General features: G+C 41.8%; 1 protein-coding gene across 1 annotated transcript in view; it reads right to left on the bottom strand.

The window, feature by feature from the left end:
- TRIO (trio Rho guanine nucleotide exchange factor) overlaps positions 1-22,362 on the bottom strand; it is a 5,137,669-nt gene that overhangs the window by 4,099,045 nt on the left and 1,016,262 nt on the right. The gene's annotated exons all lie outside the window — the stretch shown is intronic.

The raw sequence follows: 22,362 nt of genomic DNA, 5'->3' as shown, positions 1-22,362 counted from the left end.
GCAAATTTTCCTCCTGGGGCACAAGCAATTGGGCAGAGGTGAGGAGTGGAGTACAGAAGTCATTGTGAGTTTTTTCCGTAAGGAGGTGGCTTACCACTCCCTTGCTTATATCTCTGCATACCCCGAGACTGTAGTCTGGGTGGTCTGTTTCCCCTGGGTCTGGTTTGAGATGGCCTAGAGGGGGCTGAAAAGAACCAGTGTTTGGAAGGGCAATGCCTACTGAATCTAGGGGGTTGCACCTGTAAGAATTCTTTAACAGTCTACATAGACTTAGCCTTTTCTTCCATCTTTTTAAGAACCTTTTCTTCTTTGGTGCCAAACTATCCTTGTTCAAAGGAGCGTCTAATAACTTTGATTTGACATGGTCTGGCAAGGTGTGTTCCTTGAGCCAAGCATGTGTTCATAGTACAGAACCAGTAACTGCTGCCCAGCAAGATGCTTCTAGGGTTCAAAACCACACTGCAAAGTATGCTTGCTGACTTGGCTTGCAGAGTGCATAAGCTCCTGCAATTTCTTATTTTCTACACAGTCTGTAAAGGTTGCCACTTTTTGTTTAATAAATTCCATAATATGTTGCTGGTACTTCAGCATGTGAAATTGACACTTCAAAGCCCTAATGGCAAGAGTCGCAGAGGTATCTGCTTTCTTACCCCATCTGTCCAAAGCTCTGGAATCTCTGTCCGAAGGGGTGGAATTCTTGGCTGTAGTTGCCTTGATACCTTTAAGCCCCTGGAAATGATCGCTGGGTCAGCAGTAGGATTCTTGAAAAGAAATTTGTGAGTGTCAGGTACTCTGTAGTCCCTGTCTGGCTTCCTAAGGGCAGGAGGTAAAGTATCAGGAGTAAGACTAGATTCCACAAAATCATCAACAGCAACTTCCATGACGGGGGATATTGCTAAAGGTCTGTGCTGTGCGAAATCTAGAAATTCTCTGAGTCTCTTGTTGGACTAAGGATAGTCTTGGCATTCCCAGTGGAAATGCTCTCTTAAAGTATGTAATGTTTCACCAAAAGAAAAATCCTCTGGAAGGGAGGCAAAGGGAATGGATTCCTCTGCATCTGAATCCTCATAAGCAGATAAGGGTATATCTTCATAATCAGATACCTAAGAGTCATCGGACTCCTGGTATGTTGAAGCTGCAAGGGACTGGTCTCTTTTCCTCTTAGCAGGGGAAGGCTGACTTCCCCTAATCAGCATAAGGTCTTCTGCTATTCTAAGCATTTGTCATTGTGGCATGGGAGGAGATGTATGCGCTTTGGTCATCGGTTTTCTAGGAGTAGTGCATACTCTTGGCCTAAGAAACTCGGCAGTTTTAAATAAAATAGTCAGCTTGAGTCGAACATCGGTAGTGTGAAGAACTGCCTCATGAAGCCAGTGCCTGCACAGCGGCTCTGGACTCATCCAAGGTAGAGACATCCGCAGGTTTCATAGTCGAAGAGTCTCGCGGCATGCCGGACTCAGAATGGGTCTCGGTAGAGGCCTGCAAATCCATAGAAGCATGCATTAGGGGCTGTGAAAGTGCCTCATTGAGTACCAGTGAACTGGCGACTAGCTTAACGGAAGCATCATCTGCAACTTTGGACCTATGCGGTCTGTCTTTACGTTTTTTCAAAATATCAGTAGTTTGATGGCTTACCGAAGCCATTTCGGAATACGGAGATCAAGAGGAAAAGAATTTAGCGACAATGAGAGCCCGACGATGAATGATTCGGGCGTTGAACAAAGCACAAAACCGACAGTGAGGTACATCGTGGTCTGGGCCTAAACAGGTGATGCAGTAAGAATGAAAATCTCTGTGCGGTATTTGCTTTCCACGGGCAAGACAATTGTTAACTTTTTCTGACATCGATTAGAGCAAGAAAAATAGGATCCTAAACGGGGTACTTAGCTTTAGAAGACTTCAGGATTATTCAATTCGCAAACAAAAATTCAAGTAGCAGCTGACCGGCATTTGCGAACTGCTTCTGCTTTGGGCTCCTCAGCAAAAAAGGTTGCTGTAACTGCGTCAGCTGCCTATTTTTATACCCCTGACGACCTGATGTCAGCCCTGGAGCGACGGCAACCGACGTAGAAATATTATGTATCTGGTATTCGGGCTGACTAAGGGCAACCTGCAGGTAGGTAACCCAAGTGTGATGACTGCAACAGTGAAACAAGAAGAACGTCTGAAGAAGAATGAGAGAAGGGAGAAAGAAAGAAAAAAAACAGAAGCACCTATTTACATCAGTATCCCTATTACACTTAAAAATAACTGAAAAAACTACTTTATAACATGCAAAGAAAATCATGCACCACTGAAGTAACAGTTAAGAAAAAAAATCTTTTACTTACAGATAACTCTCTCCCTCCTCTTCCTCTCTGAGTATTTTTAAAAACATGAATGACATGAAGCAGGGCATATGCTCCAGAGTCCCTTACAAGTTTAACAAAGTCCAAAGAAAGTCCAATATTTCCAGATTTTCTTGTTCTATTTCTGTTCATCTCCACCTTCCAAACCCTGCTCTGCTTCATCTCTAGTGCAATGTCAGTACTTTTAGTCAAATCCTGTGCTTTTTCCCTTTCTCAAACATTTTCCATTGAAAGACTGAGAAAGGTTTCACTGGGATAGTCTCTCTGTGGTCTATTACCAGAAGAACACAGCAGAATCTCCTCCCGTTTCACAGCTCACTTTTTATTGGACAAACTTTTGCAGATCGTCCTCAGCAAGTACATCAAAAAATGTTTTTGTTCCTCCAGGAAAAAAATATTTTGATGATAGCTGGATACAGCAGTTTGAATCTCATGCCTTCTTCGACACTCCCTATATAATGGAATAAATGCATTTCTCTTTTGCCTGGTGTATGAGTAGTCATTTTCCTCAAATACACCGAGGTCTCCCACTTTTAGCACTCTGTCCTTGTTTAGATCATAGGTTCATACTAAGCTAACTGCCCTTACGAACCATTCTAAGCTTAGCCAACTATCCCTTGTGAGACTCAAGCCCTGTAACCTTGTGTTTGTAAGGCAAACACCTTAACCATTAAGGCCACCCTTGTCATCATGTGTCACAGTTTTATCAAAATCAACTCCTTCTGCTGGCAACACTGCATTTTTACTATTAAAGGTCTAGGTTTTCTCATACCAAGGTTTGGAATGTACACACAATGTGCCCTTTCAATTAATTCCTGTTGTGGAATACCAGTAAAGTTGCTTATTTGTGCTTTCATAAAATTAATGTAGTCTGTTCCTTCCAGCTTCTCGAGTACAGCAGAAAATCTCAGACTTTCTCTACATGCGCTCTCTTCTATTTTTGAGACATCTCTTTCTGTGCAGTCTCATATTCAGCCAGCCTTTTCTTCATTTTGACCTCTAAGTATCGCAGTTTTATCATCTCATCTGAATATCTGTTTAAAGCTTCTTCCAGTTTTTCCAGCATTTTATTGTCCAAGTTGATATATTCCATCAGTGTTTCACTTACTTTAGTCAGGTGTGTAAGCAGTTTTTTTAATACTTTCCTCAAGGTTATTTTAATTCATGTCTGGTGCTTGCACTTCTTTTTGATAAACAGCTACAGTACTTTTCCCAGTCAGTGTTTTTTCATCATCTTTTGTAGCTGAATTTCCTTCAGGTCTTGTGTATTCTTTCTTCCCTGGCATCCAGGCAGTGCATTTACTTGTTAGGTACTGAAATACATTCAGAAATCCAGGTTCACTGGCTTTCTCTGCTAAGTTTCTGTTTTCACACTGGGAGAGCCAGAATTAAGCTGTTACTCAATGTGCAGCCATCTTGGAAGTCATGTTGTCTGTTTGGACAGAAATCACATCCAAGGAGTGTGTCCTGGAAGGCCTACAGTGCTACGAGGATGGCTCTCATCTCCTCAACACTGATGTGGAGACACCACATGCCTTGGACTGTCATTCCCCGATATCATCCACCCTAACTGGGAGGTGTACGTGGTCACTGTGGTCCATGGGAGGGGGGGGTAAAGGGAAGGCTCTTATAAACAGGAGGGGAATGATCACCAAATGTGAACTCAGCAAATTTTTCTAAGAATGACTGGAAAGGATACTGGTTGTTCCCTGATCAACCACTGGACCTAAAACTCGCATGTAGAACCTGGCTAGGGATATCAACATAATTGAGGTAGTCATGGAGTCTAAAGAAAATTAACTTGGCACGTTGCTTCTGGTAGTACAAAACCTGTTGATCTTCTTGAGGCAGGGATGAGATCCATATTTGGGGGAGTTTTGCTATCAGAGATCTTGTATCCAACAGTGCTTCAATAAATTTGCAGATATTGGGTTGGATACAAAAGACCTTTTGCAGGTTAATGGTTATTCCCAAGTCTTGGCATAGGTGGGGCATGGAGACCCTGGCTTGACTGACTAGATCCCTGGAAGGAGCAGGAAACAGCCAGTCATCAGGGTAAGGAAACACCTGGAATCTCTACAGTCGCAGTTGAGCTACCATTACTGCTACGCATTTGGTAAATACCAGGGTCACTGTAGTTAGTCCAAAGGTCAGGGCTCTGAACTGGAAGGAAATGGATCCCAGTCAGAAGTGGAGATACTTCCTAGCACACCTGTTCATATTTATGTGGTACTACACATCCTGGGGACCTAAATCACATCCAGTAGCTTCTCCTCAACAATGGAAGAACCAAATGGTATTTCATCTGTTTCACAAACTTATTCAAGCGGTTCAAATCCAAAATTGGTCTTGGGTTCCCAGTTTTCTTTGGCACTAAAAAATCTTGAACAAAGTCTGGACCCTCTCTGGTCTGGCAGGACCTCTTGGAGGACTCTTAGAAGCTTCCTTATTTCTGAAACTGCTTCTTCATTTTGCAAAGGTGCAACATCTGTACTTATTTTTTAAAGAAAGGAAGAGCATCACAGGAAAAAAGGCAAAATCTCTGGTTGTAATCCTCTGCACCAATTTGACTGGAATGTTGAATGCAGAGATAGCTGAAAAGGCTTCTCAGAGAAAGGACCTCTGAAGCTTTGATTTTGTGGACCACCTCGGCTTTTTGGGCAACGTGCATTGCGAGTCCCCCCCTCTGCTGTAGGGAGCGGCATCTCCAAAATTATCTCTGGTAATTCTTTCTCAGTATGAGCATGAAGAAAGCCGTCATCTAGGTACTGACAGATATGAATCTGGACTTCAGGTCTTCAGAAATGCAACAACTGCAGCTGTGTGTTTTGTAAACACACTGAAAGCAATGTACAGGTGAAAGAAAAAATATTGGTCCCCTGCATTGTTTGAGGAACTTTGTTTCTCTTTTGCATACTAGGCTGTGTAGAAGGACATTAAGGTCCAGAGTGACCATAAATCCCTCCATCCCCTTCCATCAGTTAACAACTGAAGGAGTTACTGAAAGTATCTTGAATTCTGGGACCTTCAGAAACAGCTTTAGCTTAAGTACATCAAGAATGGACATCTAAACTGACCAATATGCCCTCCTCCTTCCAGGTAACATCCTCAGTAGCTGCCTGCACTCTCTGCAGGTTAAGAATGGGAAGGACTAATCTATCTAATCCATAACAAACAGAACGATGAAAGGATGCAAATTTGATAATGCCCCCCCCCCCCAAAAAGATAATGCTTAAGACCCAATTATCTTAAGTAATCTTTAACCAAATGTCAGTAATAAAAGCTTATTTAACCTCCCTGGAAGATGGGGAGAGGCAGAGGCTGAGGTGGAGCAAAGGGAGGACAGGGATTCTGGCAGAGTCAAATTTAGTTAGAGGGTTTTGTGGAAATAACCACTGACTTATATGTTTACACTTCTTACCCTACCTCCTTTGTTTTTCCAATGTCCTTTTATTTCAGAGTTGTTGGCCTCTCACCTAACACAGGTGAAAAATAAAAAGCCAGTGCTCTACGGAATAATTACTTGCATCTAAGAAGAGGAGACTGGACTTGCTGTCTAATCCTTTCCATCATCTTCCCCTTTGCTTTTAACTTCTTCAAAATTTCTTGTGTGGGGAAAACAAAAAGGAAACTTCTGTACATGGATGTATTACGTAGCTGTACTTTGGCATACTCCAAAGGCCTGCGTAATAGGGACCAGTTTCTTCTGTCGCACAGTGCGATTTTTTCTACTTCTCCAGAGTTTATACAAAGCCCACCAACATTTTTCAGACTATCATAAGATGGGACCCCCCAAATCATAATAATAATATATAATAATGATAACAGCAAAGATAATGATGATAATAATAAAAACAAAAGGCACTACTAAGAATGTAAATCCCTGAATATGATCTGGCACTCGGAACTGCATAAACTTTTTTAGGCCTATGTAAAGAATGCCCAGCAAACAAACACCCTCCCAAATTTGTTCCACCAGCATAAAAATAAAAAACTTAACATGCTAGCACAAGGAAAAAACATTCACAACTGGACACATTTTGTACAGTTCTCTGGAAAGAAGCTTTGAGAATTGGAGTCGACGGAGATGTAGCTTGTCAGTATGTGGAGGTGTCTGAAGGTGGCATCAGCCATGTTATCTGGGAAGATATAAACTACTTGACATGTTCTCAATGTATCAGCTGACATAAAAGGACACTTTCTTTGGTACGTGAATGACTTGGTTTAACCTGTCACATTCTAATTCAGCATATTTTCATGACAACTCTGACCAAGGGGGGTGCCGTCCTGTGCCAGCAAATACAGAACATTCAGTGAACAGAACCATTACCGCTTCAGTTTACTATATAGCTCCTGTTCACCAAGCAAATTCAGTTTTTGTATACTAAGAAAATGAATATGGCATCAATGAAATATATATGTAAAGCACAAGGAAGTCCAAAAGCAGAGGTTGTACACAGAGATAACCTAGCCAGAAGAAAAACTGAAGGATTCATGGAATGCATCAAAAAAGGTCAGGACATGACAAAATGTTATAGTAACAGCATAGCTGTTAAAATCATTATCCATAAAACTGGACCATTTTTGTTGAAACAACTAAGATGATCCCAAACTAGACAATATAACAAGATGGAACAATTGACAGATACCACAAATTCTGAAGAAGACTAGACTCCAACAGTTTCAGATAAGACGTCAACACTTGGTGTGAATTTGAACCAAAGACTAAGTGACCAAGAAAAAGATACAGGCAATGGAGACATTTACTTAAAAAAATAAGAATTTTAAGCATCCATGCCTTGAATTTTGCAGCATTCAATGCAACAGGAGGCAAGTCATCAGATGGCAAAAAACAATAAAGGGAGCAATCCAGCTAAAAAAAAGGGCTGTTTTTCAACTGCCAGATTCCAAAACAGCAAATAAAACAAAGACATGGTCTTAAAATAATGAATTCTGTTCAGGAAAACAGCTGACGTTGTACATCCAAGTATGGAGGAATTCACTGTCCTCTGGTCCCCTCCACATTGAATGAAACACGAAGATAAACAGGCTAGATCAATGACAACAAAAAAACACTTTAGGAAGAAATATTAGTTATATACGCAAACTTAATTCCCTATACACAAGGTCCTGCAGCTGTAAGACCTTGCAGGCAGAAGTAATGCGCACCTTATAAGAAACACCTACGCACCATCAAACTAAGAGCAGACAACTGGTTAATCTGTTTAGTGAATGGGAAGAAACAAGTCAGTACACATGCACACGAACAAGCACACATGCACGCATACACACACACATGCACACAGTGTCGACAGAACAAAAGATGTCAAAATTAAACAGCTGCAAAGCCAGCTTAAAAAGACCTACAAATCAACCAAACCAAAGTGTTACCTGGTACTTCTCCATTCATAAAAAGAATCCTTTCCACTAGGCAAAGTCTGTCTGGTGAAAGGCTTCTTATCACACTCATTCATACAGCCAGTCAAAAATTCCAATGGAATAAAGATTATGAACTGAAGCCAAACCATGACGCTATGCCAGCTGTCATACATTAGTAATGGAACTCCCGTTTACAAACTGGAGAGTTTCCAGTATTGCCAATGAACACACACATCTCTAACACTAGAGGGCAAAGAAAGCCAGCTTTGGCCTTTCTTTCTTAAAAATCTGTAATGGGATGAGAAGCCAGAAAAAAAAAAATGATTCAACATTTAAAAACTGCAGTACCACAGAATACATTCACCATGAATTCTCCTTGCTTTGCTGCTTGAGGTAAAACAGCATAACACTACATTCTTTAGAGTAGCAGACAGACTGTTTTCTGAAATGTCACACCTCCATAAGGTGCAAGTCAAAAACACATAATGAATCTGTGACTCCAATAAAATACTGCAGAATTAGACCTACACTTCCTCACGGATGCTCTCTCATAATGGGATGCTAAGTCACTTTTCAATGGTCCAGTGCAAGATATACAATGTCTATCTGCATGAGCCTTCAACTTTTAGAGGCCCTAAAGCTCTACCTCAATTACGTGAGGCCACATCCTTGAGGGGACACTACGTCTGTACTTCAAAAGGACTGAGCAAAACTACCTACCCTCTCTTCTCACCAGTGAAGCATCCAATAGGAGAATATGCAAAATGTTTGGCTGCAAAACTGGCAGATCAACAGTGAAATTAATGGAAATTGCCCATTCATCACTTGAAATCCTTATGACAAGAGCTATGATGTAATGTGTGTGGGTGCATGTATTTAGAAGCACAGCAAACCACTGAATGCTTAAAGTCCTATGCAAAACCCAAATCCTCAGCCATGCAAACACCCCCATAAAGTCTTCGCAGCCATCAAAACCATAAGGCCAGGAAAGGTCCAAGCTCGGGCTGTCCAGTGTTTTTTTTATCCGGCATGCCAAACTTGAAACCTCTACTGCCCTATCAGTGGACCTTTGCTGTATAAGAAGGCTATCTAACAGTTATTCCACACATGCCCAGAAAAGGTCAAATCATACTACATTTTGCTGGCAGCTTGAGAAGGTCTACTTTCTGTAAGACACAGCGTAACTGTCAGAGTGCTCTCTGGCTGCATTTATGGCGCTCCTAATGGTTAGGTCAACATGGATTAAAAATCAAAACTTTTCAACCTTTTTTTTTTTTCAAACATTTATTAAATTCTTAGATTGTAGATAATGGCATAAGTATACAGACAAACAGCAAGAAAACACTAAAGCTGACATTATCTCACTTTCATGCAGTATACATATGTTTACTTTTATCATTCACTCCAAAATTACATACACATTCAACTCTTGCTTTCCCTTAAAACTCACTCCTCCTCCCGAATATTATTCTGCATAAGTACACTGATGTCACACTCACCAGGCTAAACAAGGAGAAGGTTACTGTCAGGTGCCAGGATGCACCACATAACCCACACATTCAGGTCACTCCACAAGTACAAATATGACTCTGTCATTGTCCATGTTGGTGTGAATGACCTGAGACGTACCTCCCTGGACTACATGAAGAGAGACATGGAAGAGCTCTCCAATCTTGTAGCCCAGGCAGGTAGGACCCTAGCACTGAGTAGCATCCTGCCATTGCCCAGAATGATACGGCAGTACAAGGACAAAATGACTGACTTCAACAATTGGCTAAGCTTCTGGTGCAATTCGTATCTGTCTGCTTGGGATGACATGGTCTACAGACCACAATGCTTTGCCATAAATGGCCTGCACCTGTCGCCCCTGGGATTCCAGATACTGGATAAGGCTCTTTGCTGCCCCTATAGTGCCTTTTTTAGACAAGGTTCAAATAACAAATTCACCACCGTAACAGGAACAGGCAAGCAAAAACTGAGGGTAATGCTACTCGATGCTAGAAGTCTAAATCTCAAAATGCACTCACTTGAGGCACTCCTTAAAATGGAGAACATCGATATTTGCGCAGTGACTGAGACCTGTTTCAAATGTCCAGAGAGCACCCCTGCACTACCAGGCTATAACTCATAGCACACTTTTCGGCCACATAACCTGGACCGAAACACCACAGGCGGAGGTGTGTCCATATTCATTAAGGATATCCACACCTCCAGGCTAGTTTGCTCAGCATAATGCACCCGAGGTTATCCAAGTGCAAAGTACAGTTTTGTACCCACCATAAATGTAGATGTTCGAGTGTTCACCCTACCACAGTCATCACACTTGGGTTATCCTGCCGTCAGGCGGTCCCGCAGTCAGCCTGAGTTCCAAAGTCTTGGTCCGGCGTCGGTTGCTGTCGCTTCCTTCCTGACGTCAGTACGCCAGGAGTATATAAGAGGCATCCAACGCCATTTTCTTCAGTTTTTCTTGCCCCAGATGTCAGGTGCCTCCAATAGGTAGGCAATACTTATTGCTATATAAAAATATGCAAGTAAAAATAAAACAATACTTTCAGTCACAAGCAAATACACCACAGAGGTTGTATAGGATAGAAAGGTATGCACAAGTCCAGCTAGTTCAGAGGGGATAGAGGGAGGGTAACCTGGACTGCAGCAGGGTGAACACTCGAACATCTACATTTATGGTAGGTACAAAACTGTACTATGTTCATCGTGTTACCCTGCTGCAGTCATCACACTTGGGTTGAATCCCAAAGCTAAGGATGGGTGGTGGAGTTAAAGAGGGTTAGAAGAAGCTAGTAGGCTGCAGTGGCAAAGCCAGCTCTAGTCTTAGAATATAAAGGTAAGTGATAGTGTTTGGTGAAGGTGTGCACTGAATTCCAAGTTGCAGCTTCCAGAATATCTTTGGTTGGCACCCCCCTGAGAAAGGCTGCTGATGTAGCTGTAGCCCTGGTGGAGTGGGGCCTAATGGTAGCAGGTACCTGTTTCCCATGATGCGTGTAGCAGAAACATATGCAATGTCCTATCCATTTTGAAATGGTCTGTTTTGAGATAGCTTTTCCTTGTGATCCTGCAGCATAGACCACAAAGAGCTGGTCAGTTTCTGAAAGCCTTAGTTTTATCCAAGTAGTAACGTAATTGTCTGTGAATGTCCAAAGAGTGCAGGAGTCTTTCTCCTTTGTTCTGGGGATTTGGAAAAAAGGTGAGCAAATGAATGGCTTGATTTAGGGCCACACTGGATACCACCTTTGGCATAAAGGAAGGGTTAGTTCGCAGAGAGACTCTGTCTTGATGAAAAATGAGGAAAGGCTCCACTGCCATTAGTGCCTGTAGCTCTGAGACTCTTCTAGCTGAAGTTATTGCTAGCAGCAAGGCAGTTTTCCATGAAAGAAACTTTAAATCAGCTGAGAAAGCTGGTTCAAAGGGCGGCAGTGTAAGTTGTTCCAGAACAAAGTTGAGATCCCAAGTAGGTGTTGGTGCTCTCCTGGGCGGTCTTATGTTCTTAGCCCCTCTGAGGTACTGTCTTAGGAGTGGATGTGAAAATAAAGGAGGATCCGTGTTGTAATGAGCTGAAATTGCTGAGGCGTGGATCTTAATAGATGAAAAGGAAAGTCCTTTGTGCAACATCTCAGTTAAATATTGTAGAATCTGAGGAATGTTTGGATCAAGGGGATTTTGGCCTTTAGCCTGGTTCCAGGCACAAAATCTTTTCCATTTGTCTGAATAGGTTTTCCTGGTGCTGGGCCTCCTGGCCTCCAGAATGACATCCATAACAGCTTTGGATAGAGGTGTTGGTTGATTGTTTAGGTAATTTGCCATGCAGCCAGGTTTAAAGTCTTGAGCTGGCTGTGTAAAATTTGACTGTCTCGCTGGGTGAGCAGGTGAAGAATTTGTGGTAAAATCCATGGTGGGCCGTGGGCCATGTTCTTTAGAACTGGATACCAGTGCTGGCATGGCCAGTCTGGTGCAATGAGTATCATTTGTGGCCTCTCTAATCTGACTTTCAGCAGCACCTTTGCTAGAAGAGGCAGTGGATGAAAGGCATACACTGTTAATGTTTTCCAACTGAATGAGAGGGTGTCCACTTCCCAAGCTTGTGGGTGGAATGTCCTTGTACAAAATTTGTGAAGTTGGTAGTTTTGTGGGTTGGCAAACAGATCTATGCCTGGGCGTCCCCATTTTTGAGTTATCACTGCAAATACTTGAGGATCCAGTTTCCACTCGTGGAGATCCATGATGTTTCTGCTTAGGTCGTCAGCCAATGTGTTTTTCTTTCGTGGCAGGAATTGTGCTTGTAGTTAAACTTGGTAAGACAGTGCTGTGTTCCACAAAGTCATTGCCTGCCTGCATAGAGGGTAGGAATGTGTGCCCCCTTGCTTGTTGATGTACCATATTACTGCGGTATTGTCCATCTTTATTATTAGTTGTCCTGGATGTAAGAGGTCCTTGAAAGCTGTTAGGGCATTCTGTACTGCTAGCATTTCCTTTTGATTGATATGCAGATGCCTTTGATCTGTAGTCCATTTGCCCTGAATGCACTGTCCTGCCATGTGTGCTTCCCAGGCATAGTCCGATGCATCTGTTGTCATAGTTTGCCTGGCTGTGTGTAATGTGAAAGGCTGACCCTTGTTGAGGTGACATGCCTGTGCCCACCATAGAAACTCCTATTGAAGGCAGGGAATGAGTGGTATCATTGTTTCCAAGCTGTGGCTGTGCGGAGTCCATACGCTTTTCAGGTACCATTGTAATTTCCTCATATGCAGTTTTGCAAATGGTATTAGTAGTATGCAAGATGCCATGAATCCCAAGGCCTGCAGAATTTTTCTTGCAGGGAGTTGGGTCTTTGTTGCCATTATCTTGAAGTATTGAGTCAGCTGTTGTTGCTTGTCTGGCGTGAGATAAGCCATCTGGGCCGTTGTATTCAAGCTGGCACCCAGGAATATTATGTTTTGTGAGGGCACTAGTTTTGATTTCTTTTCGTTTACTGTGTACCCTAGGCAACTTAGAAGGTGTTTGACAAATGCCAGATGTTTTAAAAGAATGTCCTTGCTTTCTGCTTGAATAAGGCAGTCATCCAAGTATGGGTATATTTGAATTCCTCTTTGTCTGCAGTATGCAATTACTGGTGCCAGGCATTTTGTAAAGACCCTGGGTGCAGTAGATAAGCCAAAGGGCAGTGCAGAGAATTGATAATGGGTTGAACATGCAATGAAGCGGAGGTATCTTCTGCAATTTTGTCCGATAGGGACATGCAGGTATGCCTCCTTGAGATCCAACGTTACTAGCCAAGCCTTCTTGCCTAGCATGGGAAGAAGCTGCCTAGTGTTAGCATCTTGAATTTTGGTACTTGCAGATAGGTGTTCAGAATTGAAAGATCCAGAATGGGTCTCCATGCTTTGTCATTTCTGGGGACTAGAAAAAGTCTTGAGTAAAATCCTTGTCCTTGCTCCTGTGTAGGTACCTGCTGAATGGCTCTCATGTCCATGAAAGCTGTAATTTGTTTTTGTGCCTCTGCCCATTGATTTGGTGGTAGGTTTGGCATTCCTTTTATCCTTGGCAAGGTATGAAAGTGGAATCTGTATCCTTGTGAGACAATGTTTAGGACCCATTTGTCTTTTGTGATGATGTGCCAGTTGTCTGCAAAAAGTGCTAATTTTCCTCCCAAGGGAGCTGCCAAGAGAGATTTGCTTGGTAGTTGGAGGGTTGAGTCATTGTGTTTGTCTTCTGCTAGCTTGGGGCCTGTCTTCACCTCCTTTCTGAGTTGTGGCACCCCATTAGCGAGGTTTCTAAGGGCCTTGTGACTGACCTCTGCCCCTTGGGCGTCTGTATTTGCTCCTCTGCGGTCTGTCAGAAGCTGGAAAGGAGCAGTTTTTTGTTGGCCAATTTCTGCTGAAACGGGGGGGTTGTACCTGTAAAAAAAAATCCTTGACCGTCTGCATAGACTTTGCCTTATCCTCCATTTTCTTTAAAACCTCTTCTGCTTTGACACCAAATAAGACATCCTGCTGTAAAGGTACATCCAATAATTTTGCTTTAACATGATCAGGTAGGGTTTGTTCTTTTAACCAAGTATGTCTGCATATGACAGACCCAGTAACAGCGGCTCTACAGGAAGCTTCCAATTAATCAAATCCACATTGTAAAGTATGTTTGCCCACCTGTTCAGCTGCATGCAACAGATCCTGCATTTCCTTGAATTCAGCCTGTTCAGAATGTGTGCTCAGTTTTTGTTTTAATTGAGACATTAGGAATTGCTGATATTTCAGCATGTGAAACTGGCAATTTAATGCTCTCATAGCCAGAGTAGATGAGGTGTATATCTTCTTTCCCCATCTATCTAAAGCTCTGGAATCCCTTTCAGAAGGTACAGGATTTTTAGCCATAGAAGCTTTAGCCCCTTTGGGACCCTGGGAAATTGTTTCTGGGTCAGCCAGAGGGCTTTTACAAAGGAATTTGTGAGGGTCAGGTACTCTGTAGTATCTGTCTGGTTTGGCTGGAGCAGGAGGTAGGGAGTCTGGATTTAGACTAGACTCGAAGTAAACATCATCCACAACATCTAAAACTGGAGGGATAGTAAGTGGTCTGTGTGCTGGGGTAGTAAAAGAAACTCTCGGAGCATTTTCTTAGAATCAGAGTAGTCCTGGCCTTCCCAGTGGAAATGTTCCTTCATGGTATGTAAAGTTTCCCCAAAGGAGTAGTCTTCACGGGGAGATGCTGAGGGAATAGAGTCTTCAGCATCAGAATCTTCATAAGGGGGAAAAGCCTAATATTGTTCCTCAGAAGAATCGGACGAAATTGAAACCTGGTCAGAGGAAGCATAGTCCTCCTCTTGTCTTGGCCTTTTATCAGGAGGGGGATGGGAACCCCTGATTAGGGAAATCAAATCTTCAGCCATTTTAAGCATCTGTTTCTTAGGCATGGGGCCTTGAACAGGAGACTGATGTGCAGTCTCTTTCTGGTTTTAATGGAGTTTTTAGCTTAGCATAAGATTTAATGGTGAGTGTAGTCGATCTGAAGACACCTTCTGAAACCAAAGGCTTTTCTACTGCACCGGGATCACCTTCTGCTCCAGTGTCGAAAGGGCCTAATGAAGATGGTTGCGACGGCCTAGTCACTCCGCTTGAGAATCCGAAGCTGTCTGAGGATCTATTTCCGCGGTCGTTAGGGGCTGTGTAGGCCTCACTGAAAACAGGAGAACCGGCGACAGGCCAAGCAGAGGCCTCTGAGTCTGGCTTGGTTCTAGGCTGCCTGCCCTTATCCTTGAATTTTTTGTGCATGTCGGCTGCTCCGGCGGCATGATATAATTAAATTTCCTACCAAAGTAATGTCGTGCAAAGTCAAAACGATGTTTGATAGTTCGTTTATTAAACCTAGCACAAAACCGACAACCTGTGACGTCGTGGTCTGGGCCTAGGCAAGGAATACAATAAGAATGGAAGTCCTTATGAGGTATTTGCTTCCCACAAGAAATGCAATTGTTAACTTTTTCAGACATCGGACTGAGGCAAGAAAAGGTTCCCCAACGGGGTACTTAGCTTTATTGAAGACTTTGGACTGAAATTCGATTACAAAATCTCAGGTGTCGGCGCCGACTGGCACTTGCAAACTGCTTCTGCTTCAGGCACCACGCGGCAAGAAAGACTGGAAAAAATGGAGTTGGATGCCTCTTGTATACCCCTGGCGCACTGATGTCAGGGACGAAGCGACAGCAACAGACGCCGGACTAAGACTTTGGAACTCAGGCCGACTGCGGGACCGCCTGATGGCAGGATAACCCAAGTGTGGTGACTGCAGCAGGGCAGGGTAACACGATGAACATCTAACTCTGGGCAAAACTGCAATACAAACTGTAGCTTGCTACAGAACCCCCATCATGCCCCAGGATTCCCACTCCTCTTTTCTTGATGTACTGGAAAATATTAAGGTTCAACCAAACACCCTTATAATGGGCAACTTCAACTACCACACCATTAACTGGGAAAACTACTTGTGTACCAACTCCTTAGCTCAACGCTTTCTGGAATTCATAAACTCCAATGCCCTGGATCAATTTATCCACACCCCCACCAGGGACAACAATATCCTGGACATAGTCATTACCAACATGAGTGACCGGTGTTCCACACCTGAAATCAACTCCTCGTTGGTCTAATATGACCATAAGCTAATCACCCTTGATATTCACATCCCACCCCCCATATTTCTCCAAAGCCAACTTCATGACACCCATGCAGATGGACAATACAGTTACAACTGCTGAATCCTACACAAATGCACTCTATAAGCACTTACATGAGTGCATGGATCGTGCTATCCCAAACAGAACCAAGATGCTATCCTCCAAAAAAAGGAAGCCAATCTAAAGGTCCCCTGCCATAAACTAACTGTACCACAGAAGGAAGAAACTGTTGCAAAAGACAGTAAAATCCCATGAGTTGAGGAGCTCCCTGGTCAGCCTCAGTAAAAAGCTGAGATCCCTTATAAGATCCTCCAAAGCTAGCTATGAAAACAAAATCGCCACTATATCTAAGGACAACAACAAAGCATTTTATAGCTATGTCAAGAATCTCAGATCTGCTCTGAGTTACAGCACAACGGCACGAAACTTACGGAACCAACTGATATTGCCAACATCCTGGCGGATAGGTTCAGTGCTAACTTTACCCTCCCCTCACCCCCTAAAGGGCCCATATCTATACAGGAGGAATGCAAAGTCCCTGTAATCACAACTACGCAGGTAAAAGCTGCACTGTCTAAAGCCAAAAACACAGCATCCATGGGACCGGACAACAGCCCAGGCTGCGTTTTACATGAACTTCAGAACCAACTGGCTCCCCACTTAAGCACCATGTTCAATAATAGCCTCGCATCAGGCTTTGTGCCCACTGAATGGTGCACAGCAACAGTTATCCCACTCCACAAAGGGGGAGCCACCACTGATCCTGGGAACTATCAACCTATTAGCCTGACGAGCCTGGTCTGCAAGGCCATGGAATGTATCATCATGGAACTCATAAACAAAGACCTCCAAACTCTGGATCCCACCCAGTTCGGGTTTGTGAAAGGCAGATCATGCCTCCTGAACCTGATAGACTTCTTTGAGGCAGTCACCAAAGCCGTAGATGAAGGTAAGGTGGTCCACACAGCCTATCTTGACCTCGCCAAGGCTTTCAACACCATCCCCCATTCTGGAATTATAGCTAAACTCACTAAACTAGGTATAACTCCCTACATCACAAGATGGGTTGCCAACTGGCTCACTGACAGAACCCACACTGTAAAAGTTGTAGACTCCAAATCCGACCTCAAAGCAGTGACAAGTGGAGTATCACAGGGTTCCGTCCTGGGACCTATCCTGTTTGGCATCTACTTTTCTGAAGTACAGGGTAACACAGAAGGCCTCTGGCTAACAAAGTTCGCAGATGACTGCAAACTAGGAGCCATAGTAAAGTCCCCAAATGATGTGGACATCCTACAGAAGGGCCTCGCTGAGACAGATGCCTGGTGTCAGAGCCATGGCCTCAAGCTCAATGCCAAAAAGTGCAGTGTCATCCCCTTTGGTAAAAACTCTGTACCTATGAACAACCACATAGGCAGCAATCTACTTAACACCAAATGTGTGTTAAGAGACCTTGGGACCCAGGTGGACAGTGATCTCTTCTTTGATAGTCACATCACCACAGCAGTCAGGAAGTCCTTCTACATTGTACACCTCATCATAAAAGTGTTCTCATCCAGGAATAAAGAGGTCACTGTTCTCCTCAACTCAACACTCAGACCCATTATAGAGTACAATGCCCCTTTTGGAATGTACCTCACAAGACATCTGCAGCAGCTGGAAAGGCCACAAAAGTACCTCACAAAGAGGATTACTGGCCTCAAACAAATGCCCTACACTGACCACCTCAAAAAAATCCAGCTTTATTCCATAGCATATCGCCTACTGCGAGGTGATCTCTGCCTAACATATAAAGCTATGTCAAACCCAGAGCTGTTGGACATGCTACACCTAAAGAAATTCCAATCCCTCCAAGCTACATGCTCTAGGGACCTAAACCTTGTCACCACAATAAACAGGACATGCTGGAGGGATAGATTTCTGTCCCAGAGACTTCCCATTGTCTGGAACAGGCTACTCATCTATGTCAAGCAAAGCTCTTCATTAGTACTCTTCAAGAAAAATCTTGATGAGTGGACGGAAAATAGGAAATACACCCCGGGGATCACTTCTATGTCTCTGCTCGACAGTGGCACAGGAAAATAACTTTCTTGGGTGGCGTAAGCCAGGGAACCTTGTTGGCTAGGCTTACGTAGGCCCTCGGGCAGATAGCCTAGTACCTACCTATGTATTGTTGCCACAAATTATATCTATACTTATTTTCCTTCCCCTTTTCTAAAGATTTAACCTGCAATTATTTTATCTCCTTTATAATATTCAGTACTTCAAATGATTTAGATTTTGACTTCCATTTTCTGGTAACTTTTTTTTTTTTTGTCAGTCAACAACATTAAACATAGTAAGGTGTTACCATTTATTTATTTATTTTTATTTAACCTTTGTTAACCAGGAAATTCTGACTTGGAACAAGGCCAGTTTTCAGCTGAGGCCCGGGAGAAATGCTCCAGATGCATGTCTTTGTAAAACATTACCATGTTTTTGGCAAATCAATTTCTATAGCCCACCTCAAAAAAATCACCTCCCTAGTTACAACAATTTGCTCCACCATTTCTAAAAGTATTCTGTAAGAAATGTTTTAAAATCTGGCAACTTATTACATACCCACCCCCCCCAAAATAAATTCCCAATTACCTCTGTCCCATCACATCTCTAGCCCTTGCTATCTACCTGACAAAATATATTCTAAAATCTGCTTGGGTGTATATATATGAAAAAAAAAAAACACCTATACAAAAGCTTCGAAGCAAAAATCCTTTCTGTACTTTCATTACGTACATGGAAGTCACAAAGATTCTCACCCACAGGTCTTTATGAAATGCTTATTCCCATTTGCTCTCCACAATCTTTTCTAACTTCCTCTCTCAAATAACCAATTAGTACACTAACTCTTACATAATCCTCTACATGAGTTGTATGATAATTCTTTACTACTTTTTGATAATCCCACATATTTCCAAAGGTAGTTGCCAGTAAATGCTCTACAGACCAGAATAAGATATCCACTTAAGTATCTATATGTTGACAATGTACAAGTTCTATATTTCATAACAAATGTTCACATTCAATGGATATTCTTCATATATTTCCACTGCACCCGTTCTAGTTTATTCATGCTCGTTTTTCTTGTAAGGTTTCCATACTGCTATTCCCTACTCTAATTTGGTCTAACAAAATTTAGAATGATTTCTTCATTTCTAATTTCCTACAATTAATAAATCTGTTTATACAGCCTACAATTCTATAACTATTTTTAATCAGCTGGCTGATATTAGAATATCTCAAAAGCTGGATCTATCCATATAACCAGGTCTTTAAACAAATCTACTGTTTATATCATTGTGTGCAATATTAAATCTTTCTCCCAAATCTCATATGCTAAATTTGTGATGTACTTACCAGCATATTATTCACCAGTGCCCAAATAGTCAATTAATTCAAGTTCTTATGCAAACATGACTTATCTGTAAACGCACATAATTAGTTTACCCATTTTCAAGTCATCTGCACATAGACTAGAGAACACCTCAGATGAAAAAGATAAACCTTTAAGATACAACCTAAACAAGTATGGGACAAGGACAGAGCCCTACAGAACTCCCCTGACTGTAACCTAGAATTTCACTAGTCCAATTGCTGTATACTTGCCATGTTGTATTTGTAAGCCATGCAGCTATCCATTTTATGAAGATTACAGCAAGTTATCAGTGTTTTGTTTATTACTCTAACAAATGCTGATGTCTATATAAAATTACATCGGAGCAAAACAAATTACATCAGAGCACAATACAACAGCCATAAAAGAAAAAAAAAATATTACAGGTAGTTACAGATACATATTCAAGGTATGCAAGGTGAAATATGGTTTAAAATACCAAACGTTTCAAATTCTAACAATTAATCCAAAGCACCCTTCATTATTTTTCCACAACAATAAAGTAAACATTCAAGTCTGCATGACTCTTGGTTTGGCCTATTCCCTTTTCCCTTCAAGACAGGTTAAGGAGTGCATGTCTACAGTCTTGACTAATCTCCCCATTCGTAAATGATGCAGTGAAAAATAGATAAAATGGTAGTATAAGTTCATGCTAAAGTGTTCTTAGGTCATCATTACTAATTCAGTCTCCTTTCTGTGCTTTCTTTAGGTCTAATTTGTGTAGTCAGTTTTACATATAACCTAATGTAAATCCAGCATCTTAAGTTATATACATGTTACTAGGACAATTTATTACCCCTTGGAAGGCTAGACTGATTTAAATAGCATTTATAAAATGCTATTTAAATCTGTTGTGTTTTGAGAATAAATTTTAGACTACACAGACATTTTTTTCTATCTGTACACCTTTACTCCGATCACATCTTCTAAAACGCTTAATATATCTTTTATATATAATTTTCTTCATTTTTTTCTCTTGATCCTGTCTCTCACGGTTTAATTTGTCTATCCAGTTTTCAAAGCAAAGTTCAACCTCTTCCATTTCTGACACTTTTTGAATTTCACCTTGAATATTTTTTGCATTCCAAAAGTTTCCCATTCAAACTTGATTCATACATTCTGCAGTTTTTTCACCAAACACATTACTCCAATTAGTTTTACATTACTGACCATCCTGGTTCCATACAGTCTAAGTTACCTTTGATGCACTGGTTTAGATTTCAATTTGGTAGAATTATCTACCAGAAATTCAATTTTAAAAACCTCATGATTACTGCACATCAACAGTGGTAAAACTTGATATGAATCAACAGTCTAACTTGCAGTGCTTTGTAATGGTATGACCAGAGGGTTAAAGTTGCTGCCTCTAGCACATTTCTAGAATTTTTCTTTCCAAAAAATCAGTGAAGCAGCCAAAGGCCTTAGTAGAACATGAATCCTTTGAAAATGTTGTTTTGACAGTAGGTTTTATACTCAATCTCTGAAGGTTTTAGCTGGGTCAAGTATCCAAGTGGTCTGTGGATATCCAGAGTATGAAGAATTCTTTCTCCCTCATCCTTAGATTCTGGAAAACAGGGAGATGGACAGGGTGGCTCAAAGTAGACTCCAATACAACTTTAGGCATAAATGAAGGATCATTTGCCAAACAAACCCTGCCTTTGCAGAAAATGAGAAGGTTGACCTGGCAAAGAGCTTGCTATTGAGACAGTTGCTGCAGTAGTCAGAGCAATCATTAACATTGTTTTTCCATGTTAAGAAACCCACATCTGCCTGATGAGCCAACTCAAATGAAGCAAGAGATATTTTTTTCCAAAACAAAATTAAGATCCCAAGCACAATCCACCTGTTTTCTAGACAGACTGGTATACAAACCCACTCTCAAAACCATCTTAAATTGGGGATATATTGAAAGAGGAGGATCCACAGGTAGACACTCTAAATAGCTGACAAATTACCATTGATCAAGTCATATGAAAGGCCAGAGAATAACTGGCAAATATTGTAGAACCAGAGAAATACCAGCCCTAAAATGGTCTTGGTTCTTACTACAGCACAAACCAGAAAATAATTTCCATTTGCTATTATATGAATTCCCCAAGCAGCAGGTTTCTTTGCTTCCTTTAACACCTGCTGCACATCCTTAGGAAATAAGTGACCAAACTTAACACCCCATCATCAAGGCAGTTAGCTGAAATCATTTCAGCTTGGGTGTATCAGACAACCCCCTGTGCTGTGTGTTTATTTCAGTTTTCAAAGTATAGTTCAAACTCTTTTCCAGTCTGTGAAGTCTGCAATAACTGCACTTGGCCATTTCCAAAAGAAGGGAGGATCACTGTTGCCTGGGTCAGAAGTGAAACACCACAGTGAACTTTGGAGAGTCCTCCTGAATCTTTGTACCTTTTCCACCAATACCCTGGGTCATTCTAAAAGCATACAGGAACATTTCTCTCCAATAAGTAAATGCATCTGTTTTCCAGCCATTCTTGCAAGGAATCCTGGAGCTGAATTTTGCCAGGTGTGTGTGTGTGTGTGTGTGTGTGTGTGTGTGTGTGTGTGTGTGTGTGTGTGTGTGTGTGTAGCTAAATGTATAGATCTCCTGGAGGTATTTCCCACAGCTGCAACAAATCTTGCAAAACCAGAAGTCAATTTTTATTTCTAAGGATCTGTCCCAGTTCTGCTGAACTTGTCTGCCTCAATGTTTTTCTTTTACAGAATTTAAGACGCGTGTAGAGTGAAAGTGGACTTAAAAAGCAGTACTCCAGGCTGCCACGACTACTATAAACAAAGGGCAAGATTTGTAACCCCCTTATTTAGGTACCACATCACTGTGGCTTTGTGTATAACCCTTGTAGAGAGTATGAAGACCACAGAGTGACTTGTGTGTGCATTTATAACAAACATCTCTTAAAGATTAAGTTTATGTGCAAAAAATGAAGTTATGTGCTCACCATAATGTTCCATGTGTGTTGTCCATCTCACCTTAATTCTGTACTGGTTGGATTCAGAACCAATCGGTTCTGACT

Source organism: Protopterus annectens, chromosome 3.part0, assembly GCF_019279795.1.
Source record: "Protopterus annectens isolate FY-2018-M chromosome 3.part0, PAN1.0, whole genome shotgun sequence".
In the NCBI taxonomy this organism is placed as follows: domain Eukaryota; kingdom Metazoa; phylum Chordata; order Ceratodontiformes; family Protopteridae; genus Protopterus; species Protopterus annectens.
Note: the sequence above shows the minus strand (reverse complement) of the source record. Positions and strands in the feature narration are given on the sequence as shown.